We start from the raw sequence: 14,079 nt of genomic DNA on the forward strand, positions 1-14,079 counted from the left end.
AGGAGGACGGGATGGCACTGAAGAGGGTGTAGAGGAGAATCACCAGGAAGTTGGTAAACAAGATGCTGGAGAACTAGATCAATACACCAAAGTGCTGGAGAAACCCTGAAGGTCAGGCAGCATCCATGGAAAGCAAAAGGTGGTCTTCATTTCAGGCCTCAGCCCTTCATCAGTTTGCATCCGGATGAAGATTTTGGCCTGAAACACCAAGTACCTGCTGCTATCCATGGACCTGCTGAGGTCCTCCAACATTTTTATCCTTCCCCAGGACATTGCCTGGGATGGAGTATTTCATTCATGAGGAGAGGCTGGATAGATGGAGTTTGCTTTCCTTGGAGCTGAGGAAGGTAAAGGGGACCTGATAAAGGTACACAAAATTATAACACTCATCAATAGGTGAGATATTAAGAACCCTGTCCCCATGGCAGAATGTCTAAAGACTAGAGGACATAGATTTAGGGTAATGAGTAAGAGGTAGAGAAAGCAGAAGGGTTACCACAAAACTATTACAGCACCAGCGACGTGGGTGCAAAACTGGCAGCACCTGTAAGGAGTTTGTACCTTCTCCCTGTGTCTGCATGGGTTTCCTCCAAGTGCTCCGGTTTCCTCCTACCCTTCAAAAACATTCTGGGGTGTAGATCAATTGGGTGTGATCGGCCAGCATGGGCTTGTGGACTGAAAGGGCCCGCTATCATGCTGTATGCCTAAATTTAAAATTTAAGGGATGTGAGGAAGAACTTCTTCACCCAGACAGTGATTATAATCTGGAACACTCTGCCTGAGTGAGTGGCAGATGCATGGGCTCTCAATACTTTTAAGAAGTATATAGACAAGCATTATATCGTCAAAGACTATAGACCAAATGCCAGTAAACATGATCAGTATAGGTGGATGATTGCCATGGACATGATGGGCCAACGGCTCTGTTTTGAGGCCATGGTTCTTGAATGGAGAAATGGATAATCTAGTCATTATGTTTGCTGAGCCTTACTGTAGGAAAAGCCAGTGGGGTGAACACTAAATTATTCTGAGTGATGATTTAGCAAACTGCCCCAATGCAAAAAATTGCAACTGAAAACCACACACTTTAACATGGGCATCAAACATTTCAAAGTCAGGTGCAATCCTGCAAAGTCCTGATCCCTAACAACTAGAGACTTGTTCCAAAATTGTTCACCATATCCCACTTGAAGGTAAAGTTCTCACAGAGTGATATTCGGAAATAGTTTGCGCTGTGACAGTCACGTAACTTTCACACAGGGAAGGCTTCTGTTGATGAGATTGCTCTTTCTACAAGACACAGGCTGTTTTCAGTGAAAGGTTTGCTGCCAGTTACTGCCTGTAGGGAGATCAAGCTGAAACAATGCAGTATTCCATTCTCCTCTGATCCAGTCACAGTATACACCAAGTAAAAATTGTTCCATTTAACTCAACAGACTTAAAGGAGTTTTTTTACAGTTGAGTTTCAAGCTATATTTCAAAGATCAACTTCGTCTTTCAGTGCCTGTGACCTCTGCAAGCCTATTTGAAAAGAGACCATCTTGTGTAAACCAGACAGAAAAGTAAGTACCTGCACTAATATATCAACTTTCACGACCTCAGGATATCCGAAAGTGCTTTGCAGCTAATGGAGTTCTTCTGAAATATAATCATGTAACCTCGTTTACCAGAGATTTCTGTCCTCTAATTTTAACAAAAGACTGATGGGCGTCAGGTGCCAAGGACATGATCTCAAGAGTTTGTGCCAAGTGAACACCACTGCTGTGATGGACAGTGCAGCAAAATGCTTTTTATTTTTTTAAAATCATAGGATAGGAGTATTACTTTTTGTTCAGCCATAAAGAGTCAATCACTTTGGTTGGTCAGGAGTCACATAGATGTCAGAGTGGATAAGAGCAGCAGGACCCCTTCCTTGAAGGGCATTAGTGGGTTATTAACAATGATCCAATCGATTTCTCATCGCCACTGCTAATACCGAGTTTTTATTCCAAATTCACTGCCAGACGCCATAATCGATGCAAGCTCGTCTCTTGATCCACAGCCCAGGAAAGTGAGCCCTAGATAGTGGTCTAGTGAGTTAGCCATGATGCTATTGTATAATAAGACCATAAGAAATAGGAGCAAAAGTAGGTCATCTGCCTCATCGATTCTGCTCCACCATGGATTATCTGATCTGGCTCCATTTACCGTCATGTTCCACATAATTCCTCTATTCTTGAAAAATTTATCCATGAACTTAAATAAATTCAACCACAGACGGACAAGTTCCAACCTGGGAATGTAACCCCTCTGACTTTCAGGGGCCAGATTCCCAATTTTATGCACCAGTTGTGACAATCAACCCGATGGTTACAGGAGCCCAGTGAAACTGATGAAAACAGCTGCCTATGACAAGAATCCTCATTCCTCATGGTAGTCACACTGGATCGGATGCCCAGTAGTTGGGATGGAATCCTGGCCAGACTATGCTAACATAACTAAGGTAGCTGATTTTTTCTGAAAGCGTAGTGTGGCTGCAGATTGCAGGGAAACCGTCTTGCTGAAAAAAAATAGTAGCTCTATATTCAGGCAGCAACTTAGCACTTAGTGCTACACGGTTAGTCTTCGCTAGTCGTTACTGGTGAACTGGCCAAAAGAATCTATAAACTAAGAGCAGGAGTAAGTAACTTGCCCCCTTTCTCCCCCATTTACCATTAGGGTTGATCTTATTGTAACTGCAGCTCCACATTCCCAGCCTACTCATGATGACTCTTGTCCATGAAGTACACATCCACTGACCACTTTAAAACTCTTAAACTCCTCTTGCTACCATTGTCCTTTGAGGAAGGGAGTCTTTAATGGTTCCAGCTGCTCCCACGATAAGAAGCATTCTTTCCTCATTCACCATGTGTTTCAATCAGGTCCAACCTTGACTCAAAGACCACAGGCATTGATCTGGTGAACTTTCTCAAAAATCTTTCCAACACACTAATCTTCCATAAATAGATGACTAATGCTGTAGACAATATTCCAGATATGGCTGCAATATCCTGTAGAACTGAATCATATCCTCCCTAAATATATATTCAATTATAATAAAAAATAAAATCTTGTGAGCTTTCTCAATTACTTCTTCTTCTTTTTTCTTTGGCTTGGCTTCGCGGACGAAGATTTATGGAGGGGGTAAAAAGTCCACGTCAGCTGCAGGCTCGTTTGTGGCTGACAAGTCCGATGCGGGACAGGCAGACACGGTTGCAGCGGTTGCAGGGGAAAATTGGTTGGTTGGGGTTGGGTGTTGGGTTTTTCCTCCTTTGCCTTTTGTCAGTGAGGTGGGCTCTGCGGTCTTCTTCAAAGGAGGTTGCTGCCCGCCAAACTGTGAGGCGCCAAGATGCACGGTTTGAGGCGTTATCAGCCCACTGGCGGTGGTCAATGTGGCAGGCACCAAGATTACTACTGCACCTATATTGACATCTGTCTTTTGTTAAAACCTTCCCTCCCACTTCTTCCTCCCTCCCTACCTTCCCTTCCCTCAGTCTGTCTCTCACCCTTTCCCTCTGTCTCCCTCCCGCACAGACAAAATCAATTCTCACCATTCCCCTCATCATATCCAATGAACACCTTGTGTGGCACTGGACTCCTCCCACAGCCAGCACTGTCTCTATTCTAAGATTTCCTGGGTTTTTTCCCTTATTCTTTGCCTATTCCCTGAAGAAGGGCTTAGGCCTGAAATATCCGCAATGCATATATTTAATAGTTGTTAGATAGCATTTGCATGATTTTACCGGTCTGAAGAATGTTGGTAGTCTCGGCAATGGTTGTTCACACACAAACGACCAAAACTCGAAATCTCTGTTTCCTTATGCGAGTTTAGACCGCATTCTAGAAATGCAGTAAGTAAAGAGATGGGATTTACTATTCATTAGGCCCTTGCTCATGGAATGCCTGAAGTTCAGTTTCGACTGCAGGCATTCCGGGAAATTTACTAGGAGTCGAGAAGGTAAAATATCGGAATGGGAATGAGTCCTTTTTCCCGTTCCCATCTTTTTGCACAGACTGCACTCCAGGAAATTGGGAATAAGTTTGTGGAATGCAGCGGCCGTGTGAAAATCACATTTATATCCTCTGGACACTGCAAGACCAGCTGAGTTCCTCCAGCGTTTGCATTTCTGGGTGTTTTACTTCTATTTTTCTTTATCAGACACGAGGACATTGAAATCCTTCAGAATTCTACATTTCCTCCTTGTGTCTCATTTTTATCTTATTGAAATGAATCATTTCCACATTTTCCCATAAAATATCCCATTTGCCAGGCACTTACTCAATTATTTAATCCACCTACCTCTCTTTGTAAAAAACCAACACTGGAGAAATCGGCAAGTCACAGAGTATTTAATATAGCAAAGATACATGACCATTTCAGGCTTGAGCTCTTCATCAAGGTACCTGCTTAAGCAAAGTGTAGGCAGGTGTGGAGTACAGGTCCACGGGCAAGAGATAATTGGTGGATAAAGGAGGGAGGTCACAAGAGAAAGCAGAGGGAGGGGGGATAGGTCTATGAATGGAGAGGAAAGGGGTGAAGAGCCAGAGGGAAAGGAACAGAGGGATAGAGATGAACAGGGAGCAGTCTAGCAGAAACTGGGGAGGTCAATGTTAATGCCATCCATTTGGAGAGTGCCCAGATGGAATATTAGGTGTTGCTCCTCCAATTTATGGGTGGCCCTGGTTTGGCAGTGCATAAGGCCATGGTCAGACATGTCAGCTCAGGAGTGGAGTACAGAATTGAAATGGTTAGTCACTGAGAAATCCCTGTCATTGATGCAGAGCAAAGGTGCCCAATGAAGCTTCTCAATGAGGTAATCTGTTAATTTTATTCTGTTGCACAGTACCAAGTCTAGAATAGCCTGCTCTCCATTCTGTTAGAAAGCACTCTTTAAACTCTTCATCGTGATGAACTTTGCCCATCTGATTGTCTTAGTCCATACATAGAATGAAGTCCCCTAAGATTATCATTGTATCGTTTTGTACTACCAGATAGTTATGTGCCTGTGCACCTCTCCGACAAGTAGCTTCTTCCTTTTATTATTTCTTATCTGCAGCCAGTCAGTTAGTACATCCTGGTTTCCTGGACATATCACGCTCTACTGATTACCATTGAAGGGAAGGCTCTATTAATTCATAACTAACCATTACTAATTAATAGAGCCTTCCCTTCACCAACTTCCTGTCCTTCCTAAATTCCAAGAGACCTTCAACATTTAACGAGCCCTCACCGCCCAATTGCACCCAATTGACCTACAACCCTGGCACGTTTTGAACAGTGGGAGGAAACTGGAGCCCCCTGGGCAAAACTCACGCAAACATGGGGAGAACGTACAAACTCTTTACAGACAGCATGGGATTCGAACCCCGTTCCCAATAGCTGGCGCTTTAACAGCCTTGCGCTAACCACTACACTAACCCTGCCTGCTGTCCTGTCTCTGTATTGGCTATTTCTATTTTCACTCTCAGATTGTGTTGAATGATCACTGAGGTACAGAGCCTTTAGCTTTGTTATTGCATCATTAATGTAACGTCTGTTCACATCTATTGGATTACTCTTAGATTTCTACTCTATACCTTATTAATTGACTCACTACATCTTCACAACTTTAATTCCTTGTCTCCGCTAACTAGCTGAATTCTAAAGCACAGAGTTTTGGTAGCCAAAGGCATGGCTGTCAGCAATGGGGCAGGGTGATTGGGATTCAGAAGAGGCCAGAAACAAGGGAAGATGTAGATTTCTAAAGGGGTCTGGACCTGGCAGAAGGTTATGGAGAAGCAAGACCAAGGGAAGATGAGAATTTAAAGTCAAAAACCATTTTAGGTTGCTGAGCAGATGCATAAATAGCACCAGTTCAAGTTAAGATATCGTAAGCAACACAGCCCACTAGCCATAAGAGAAGTAAAGGCTAATACATGCAGCTCAGATGCTGTTAAAGTTATGTCACTCTATCCAACATTATCAAATAAAGCAGTTAAGGGATTAGGTTTAAAATTAACCCTAAAAAGTGTAGAGAAAGTCTGAAATACTTCATTTCAATATTTCTCAAGACTCTGACATGTCCAGAACAGATGAATTAATGAAGCATCTCCATTGTTCCATATATCACAATGAGGAGGAGATACATCCACATAAAGACGAGATAGTTTGACTTTGGACATGTGAGCCCTATGGACTATTTTAAATTGTAAGAGAGAGTGGTGGGCACAAAATGAAGAGGTATTAACCAATTTGAAAATTACATTCCAAGTTTCCTCAGAAATTGAAAGCTGTAAGTCCTGTTCCCAGGCTTTTTAATTTACCTGAGAATGCCTCTCTTATTCCCAACAACATATCATAAATCTTAGAGACTGAAACATTATAGAAAGATTGTAAATTAAAAATTACATAAATTAAATTCATCAGTCCTCTTAGGAAATGTATGTAATTGAGATCGTAAAAAAAATCTATTCTGAAGTTAATGAAAAAAAATGAGTATTTGGTAGACCATATTTAACTGAAAGTTGTTGAAAGGAAGTGACAAATAAATCTTTAAAACATTTAATGCCCAATCTATATCATTTTTTAAAAGTTCCATCATATCATAGGTTTAAAGAAATAATTTGAAAAAATAGGACTAGAGAGAGAAAATCTCATTAAACCAAAATATTTACTAAATTGTATCCAGATCGTCAAAGTATGTTTAACCATCAAATAATTAGTTAATTTAGAGATATAGGAAGTGAGGATCCAAGAAGAGAGATGAGAGAAAATTTTGTTAAAGAATTAGATTCCAGAGAGACATATATTGGACAATCTTCACTGTTAATATAGCATATCCGGATGTAATAATTCTGAATGGCTATGTGTTGTCATGTCATGTTTAAATTTAGAGAAGATTTGATGCTCAATTCCCGATTTGAATTCAAATTTTCAAAAACTGTAGGGTCCCTTTTTGGGTTACTTTTATAATCTTTGATTTATTATTAAGGTAGAACGGTTGATTAATGAGGTAAGTTATCTCTCTGATAAGAATTCTGACCTTTTTTTTGCCAAACAGCTTCTTTCTTGGTAGTGGGTTTAGCTTTTTCTTTTTATAATAAATCAATAAAATATCAATACAATATAATCTATTTGATTAAAATCTAGATACCTTGGTTGAAATTATATGATTTAAGTGTATCTTCTTGACGTTTAACATATATCTGTAAGTACTCTGTATTTTTTGATGTGAAATTTCAATGTTAATAAAAATATTGGACAAGAAGATATAAGCAGAATTTTGAATGAGCTCTATTTAAAGTACTCAGACAGCCAAACTAGAATAGCAAGACCAGTGGTAGCAAATATTCTTTTTTGTAAACATAACAATAATGCACTTTTTAAAAAATGTTTAAAGATCTCTTATTATGAATTAATAAATTATTTTCGCCATTGGCAGGACTATTATTACTGGTTCTAGTTTGGTAATGCTAAAGTATGAAATCAACTAAGATTTATCACCTATACCCATTTTTGAATTTAAGAATAATGTTGTATTACTACATAACTACTCACATTTAAGAAATACTTCTCTTCTTCATTTAGGAAATTTCTTCTCTTCAGCCAAGTGCAGTGGTTCTGTAGAGCACCTGCTGAGATCAGCTAATTCTTCCCCCCCCCCCCCCCAGAGGATCAGAGCTGGGATCTGCTTTGTCAGGCGAAGCAACACAGCACGTGATGTAGTTATCTGTTAAGTCTTTGCAGGTGCTTCTTTTAGACTCACTCAATGAACCACTGTCGAGATGCACTATACTGCATGCAAACTCAACCACTCTAACAGCTGAAAAGATGCTTCCCCTCCGTGTCTAGGTGGCTGCGAAAGTAAAAGATTGTGTTCTACGGGCTCGACTGTTCGTGAGCAACGTGTCAAAGTAACAACTGGGTGGAGTGACAATTATAATGATCTTTGCCCCCAACAACCTTTGGATATTCGTAAACTTATTGTCCACTGTATCTGTGAATCCAAGGTATAGCTGTATAAATATTTAAGGCTGCTGAAGTTAAATAGCTCATATACAAGTGACTTTGTGCAGATGTTCCTCATTTCACATTTTCTTCTCCCCCTTCCTAACCCTGCTAATCTTCACAGCAAGTATAAACAGTGAACAACAATTATATGTTTTAATAATTGAGTCCTTCCCTCCCCCAACTGTTCTGAACTTTCCCACAATCCCTTGTCATTAAGCGAATTCTGAGACTTAGAAAATGTGCCAAACTCTATTTTGTTATCTATTTGTGGTTACAACTTGCATCAGCACTCCCTGGGCTCATAGCAAGATACTCAGCTGGTGTTCCAGCTTTTTATGGTTTAAAAGGTTTTGGGTTCATGATTATTTCCAGAGATCTGAGCACATTCTTTCTGTACAGTGCTACATTATCAAGAAAGAAGCTGTTTGGCCAAAAAAAAAGCCACAATTCTTATCAGTGATAAATTACCTAATTAATCAACAGTTCTACCTTCATAACAAATCTTTCAGATGAGGCTTTAACTTAAGGCTCACTTTGCTCTGGCAAATGGGCAAGAAAGATTCTCTGGTAGTACTTTGAATAAAAAGAAAATTCTTTTTTTACGTGCTGGGCAATATTTATTCCTTCCCCAACATCACTAAAACAATCACTGAAAATCGAGTGTGCAAAGTCAAATTTATTGTCAGAGTATATACATGGCATCACGTACAACTGTTAGATTCTTTTTGCTGCGGGCCAGGCAACATTTCTAATGAATGTAAACAAAGAAATAAATCTAAACAAACTGACTGTGAAAATAGAGAAATGTTCAATAATAAATAATTCAACAACAAATAAATAAATAAATAATGAGGAGGATAAGAGACCTTAAACAAATCTCTGATTGAGCCTGTTGTTCAGGAGTCTGATGGTTCCTGAACCTGGAGGTACAAGTTTTGTGGCACCTAGACCTCTTTTCTGATTGCAGTAGAAAGAACCGAGCACATCCTGTTTTGTGTGAGTCCATGATTATCTCCAATGGCAGCGCTCCATGTAGATTTTCTCAGGGTTGGGGAGAGTTTTGCCTGCGATGTACTAAGCTGCACCCCACTGCAGGGCTTTTGTGCTCCTATATCAGGCCACGATGCAACTGGTCAGCTCACTTTCCACAACACGTCTGTAGATGTTTGCCAAGTTTTTTGAAGTTATACAAAACACAAACACCTGAGAAACTAGAGGCACCTGCATGCTTTTTACACAATGATGTACAGTATGATAGGTCCAGGAAAAATCCTTCCATTAGTAACACACAGGAATTTAAATTTGCTCACCCTCTCCATCTCTGATCCCCCAATGATCACTGGTTCGTACACCTCTGGTGTTCCTTTCCTAAAGTCTACAAACAGCTCATTGATCTTGGTGACATTAATTGATAGGTTGTTGTTAGTATATCATTCAGCCAGGTTTTCAATCTGCTTCCTGTATGCTGACTCATCACTCATTTCAAAAATAATGATTTTACTGCACAGTCGAAGTTGATTCCATCTATTAAACCTGTGCCACCCAATTACCCCCAAATTAACCTACAACCCCATATATTTTTGGAGGGTAGGAGGAAACCAGAATAGCCAGGACAAACCCACACAGACACGGTGTTGTATGTGGAGGAAACGTGGCCTCCCTGCCTGTTTAGAATGTGTGTATTATGGGTGGTCACATGTTCTCTCAGTCTAAAACTTATTTGGAAGTCACATCACCTATCAATCAAGGTTGGACTCCAGCCACCGATTAGTGCACACCTTGCCGTTGACTAATTTAAATCACCTTGGGTCATTATTGGCTAGAAGTACAGATTAGCACTGAATATAACACCAATGCACAGGCACATTCTTTCTTTCTGCCTCATGGTCCAAGCCCTGGTCATCGCTCCATGTCAGGTCGCTACTGTGGACATCTCTGGAACTGTTGTGTTTAAGGTGTGCACTCATGGGAGGCTGGAGTCCAACCTTGATTGTCAGGGATGCGACTTCTGAATAAGTTTCAGACGGGGAGGACATGACCACCCACAATGTACACATTCCAGACAGGCAAGGAGGCCACTTTTCCTCCAACACAACACACAGGGAGAATAAACTCCTTACAGATGCCGCCAGATTTGAACCCGGATTGCTGGCACTGTAATAGTGCTGTGCTAATTGTGCCGCCTTACAGCCTATCAGCAGCCAATATGTATTTTGTGCTATTATCATTCTGAGCCATAGAGTCACAAGTCTAGGGTGATTAGAACAGGGGGCTAAGTACACAACCCTGTGGTGCTCGAGTGCTGATAAAGATTGTGGAGGAGATATTTTTGCCAATCCTCACCCGACTGGGGACTGGAGGCGAAGAAATCCAGGATTCAATTGCAAACAAGATCGAACAGATTAGCTTAGCAGATTTCACAGCAGGAAGATTAGTGTCCTACACAATTCAGCTTTAATGAAATTTGATTGCCACCACCTTTCTGGTTTCTTTGTGTGTCTGACAAGCCAAAGCATGAGGAATCCGAGGTTTACTCAGTTGAACAGCATGCAAAAAGCATTCACACACGCCACGTTTGGGGGTTGAAGGCTGCCTTCAGCAAAACTTGAAGGATGAGGAGGGCAGCTGTTTGAACACATTTGGAACAATTTATATTATATTGATTTATATTATATTCATTTATATTAGAATGGATATCTGAAATCAAGTTACCCAATAGTATCTAGTCATACAATTTCTTAGTGAATTGTTTACATGGTCCATCATGTACACAGCATGTGACAATGAAGAATTGGGCACTTCCTTCCCCAGAAGTGACAATAGAAAGCAGAGCAACCTCAAGACAATAGAACAGTGAGATGATCTTAGTCTGTTCAGCAAAGAACCACTAATGAACATTTCACCAAATCTAAAAGCATAGTCAGGCAAAATATTGAACATTTTATGCTGGATAAAATGTTTAAATCAGTAACAAAATTTAGTAAATAGAACTAACAAAGTTGGAGGCTGATTAGATTTGGCAACTAGTGTCAATGCCCATTGAGTGACTCAGAGATTGGAGCTAGACTTGAAAGTATGGCTGCATGAAAAAAAATCAGTTATTTAGAAAATATGTAGTAAAGTATTACACGCCACAATGCTCATCTCTGCATCAAGACAGGTGCAAATCCAATATACGACAAACATGCACTTCTCCCTGAAATGTTGAACACCATGAGGCAAAGGCTTGGACAAACCAGAATTCTGATGAAAAGAAGCCAGAGTGAATGGGAAATATCAATCGTAATGGTACCTGAAGAAGAGAAGACAACCTTCTCTTTTAAGTGCATATGTGTAATGCAGTTATAATTTCAGCCGAATGGGAGAAAATACTCAAGGGTACGTTTAAATCTTTCTTCAAAAAAAAGTTAATATCCTGACTGAATCCAGGAATCTCTAGCTGATCGAGGTAAAGTGGAAGCATTCAGGATATTACTAAGTGTCAGTGTCATCCATTGGAGCATGCAGAAGCCCAGCACAGGTGCCAAAAGGAGTACACATCTTCACAAACTACTCACCTGCCTGTCCCATGAACTGCCTCGTATCCGAATTGTACACATCTGTAGTTCCCACATCGAACTCTTTCTTCCTCTCACTACCAAGATGTGGATAGAGGTAGCCATCCTAGACTTTAATGGATTGCCTTGAAAAGAAAGGAATTTCGTGTTTTAACAAGTCTTCCCAATAGTAATCTGAACTACCATTTACAACAAGTAATGAGTACATATATGTGCATACACTATTGCATTAAATAACTTTTTAGTCTCTTAATACCTCTTAATAATGAAATGTCAAATTTTGTTTGATGATCCTGATATTCAGTAACAATATTTTCCCCCAAAGACTCTCAGCTTTTACAGGTGTACTGTGGAGAGCATTCTGATTCGGCAGTGATGTAACCAATGGTCAGGACTGGAAAACTCCAGAGGGTTGTTAACTCAGCCTGCAAAATCATGGGCACCCATTTTCATTCTATGGAGGACATCTACATGAGGTGGTGTCTTAAGAAAGCAGCCTCTATCCTCAAGAACCCGCACCACCCAGGCCAATCCCTCTTCACTCCGCTACCGTCGGGAAAAAGGTACAGGAGCCTGAAGTTGAGCACTCAGTAGCACAAGGACAACTTCTTCCCCTCTGCTATCAGATTCCTGAATGAACAATGAATCACAAGGCCTATTCGCACCGACCACATTGTAAAATGGAGATTCTCCAGAAATTTTCCTGGGAACCCTCCCGTGAACCTGTGATATGAAAAAGTCGGCCTGGGAATTTTAAATGCCCTCTCTCTGCAGTGTGAGGAGCCAAATGGCAAAGCAGAGAAGCCTTGTGACGTCAGCGCTTGCATACTGTGTTACGTCGGCAATTTAAATTAAAATATACTTGCCATCTGACAACAGCAGGCAACTTCAGCATGTCGCCACGGCACACAATGTGGAACGAATGGCCGTCCTCGTAAACCATAATCCTTCACGCAGCTGTATTTCCCAGAGTGGTTCCAGCTACAAGGGATTATGGGAAACAAAGTCCACCATTCATCCCGCATTTGTGCCACTGTCGCGACATTCCGAAGCAGACCCAAAGCACTGGGGGATGGGCGGGAAACTGACTGACAGTCAGCGGGGAGGGAGCGGCCAGGCAAGTGACCGGAGGGGGGAAAACAGCTGTGGGGTCCTGGGGAGGGAGGGGGGAGGAACAGCTGTGGGGTCCTGGGGAGGGAGCGGATGGGAAACAGCTGTGGGGTCCTGGGGAGGGAGGGAGGGGATAGGGAGAGGGAATGGGCAAACAAGCGATTGACCGACGGACGGCTGAGGGAGAGGGAGCGGGCAGGTGAGCGACCAATGGCCAGGAAAGAGGAAGTAGGCAGAGGAATGACTGACTGTCAGCTGGGGAGGGAGGGAGAGGGAGCAGGCAGGTTACCGATGAACAGGCAGGCAATTAACAGATGGTGGGGGGAATCGTACTCCAGTGAGTGCATCACATGACATCATTTGGGGGAAGAACTCCACCTAAATTGCAGGAGGGCAAATTCCCAGGAATTTGGTCCACGGTGTGAAAAGCCTGAATTCCTAGGAATTTCTCTAGGATAAACTTGGTTTGAAAACGTCCACAGACACGGCCTTACTCTGAATTTTTCTTGCACTATTGTTGTTTTATTTTGTAAGGTGGTTTATGTTTGGATTATGATGCTGCCACAAAGTAATGAATTTCACGACATGTTCACGCCAATAAATTCTGCAAGAGTTGATGCAAAAAATGTAGAAATTCTGGAGGAACTCAGCAGGTCTTGTAGCATCTATTGGAAGAAAAGGTGAAACAGCCTGGGGGTCCCAGGGAGGGTGGGGGAAAAAAATCAGTGAGGATCCTGGGGAGTGGGGGGAGGGGGGGAAGAGCCAGAGGGTCCTGGGGAGGTGTTGGGGGGTGGGGGAACAGCCGATGTATACAGGGGGGCGGGGGGGGAGCAATCATGGGGTCTCAGGGAAAGAGGGAAATAGCTCCGGGGTCCTGGGGAGGGAAACACCTGTGGGGTCCTGGAAGAGGGAAGGGAAAAAACAGCAGTGGGGTCCTGGGGAGGGAAGGAACAGCTCTGGGTCCTGGGGAGGGAAGGAGGGGGAAGAGCTGTGGGGTCCTGGGGAGGGGGGGAGGGGGGGAGGGAGGGGGAAGAGCTGTGGGGTCCTGGGGAGGGAGGGGGGAGGGAGGGGGGAACAGCTGTGGGGTCCTAGGGAGGGAGGGGGGAACAGTTGTGGGGTCCGGGGGAGGGAGGGGGGAACAGCTGTGGGGTCCTGGGGAGGGAGGGGGGGAACAGCTGTGGGGTCCTGGGGAGGGAGGGGGGGAACAGCTGTGGGGTCCAGGGGAGGGAGGGGGGGAACAGCTGTGGGGTCCTGGGGAGGGAGGGGGGAACAGCTGTGGGGTCCTGGGGAGGGAGGGGGGGAACAGCTGTGGGGTCCTGGGGAGGGAGGGGGGAACAGCTGTGGGGTCCTGGGGAGGGAGGGGGGAAACAGCTGTGGGGTCCTGGGGAGGGAGGGGGGAACAGC

The 14,079-nt window shown here is 42.8% G+C and overlaps 1 protein-coding gene across 2 annotated transcripts in view; it reads right to left on the reverse strand.

Annotated features, from left to right (window-relative positions):
* The window catches only part of LOC138764965 (F-actin-monooxygenase mical1-like), a 155,857-nt gene extending 142,230 nt beyond the window's left edge, over positions 1-13,627 (reverse strand). The window contains exons 1-2 of one of the 2 annotated variants that reach the window (XM_069941484.1): positions 13,170-13,627; positions 11,566-11,690 (exon numbers count right to left, since the gene is read on the reverse strand). The gene's annotated coding sequence lies outside the window, so the exon portion shown is untranslated. The remainder of the gene's footprint in view (positions 1-11,565; positions 11,691-13,169) is intronic. The other variant, XM_069941477.1, reaches the window with a different exon arrangement.
* Positions 13,628-14,079: the final 452 nt, after the last annotated feature.

The sequence above is a fragment of the Narcine bancroftii genome, chromosome 5 (genome assembly GCF_036971445.1).
Source record: "Narcine bancroftii isolate sNarBan1 chromosome 5, sNarBan1.hap1, whole genome shotgun sequence".
Classification (NCBI taxonomy): Eukaryota; Metazoa; Chordata; class Chondrichthyes; order Torpediniformes; family Narcinidae; genus Narcine; species Narcine bancroftii.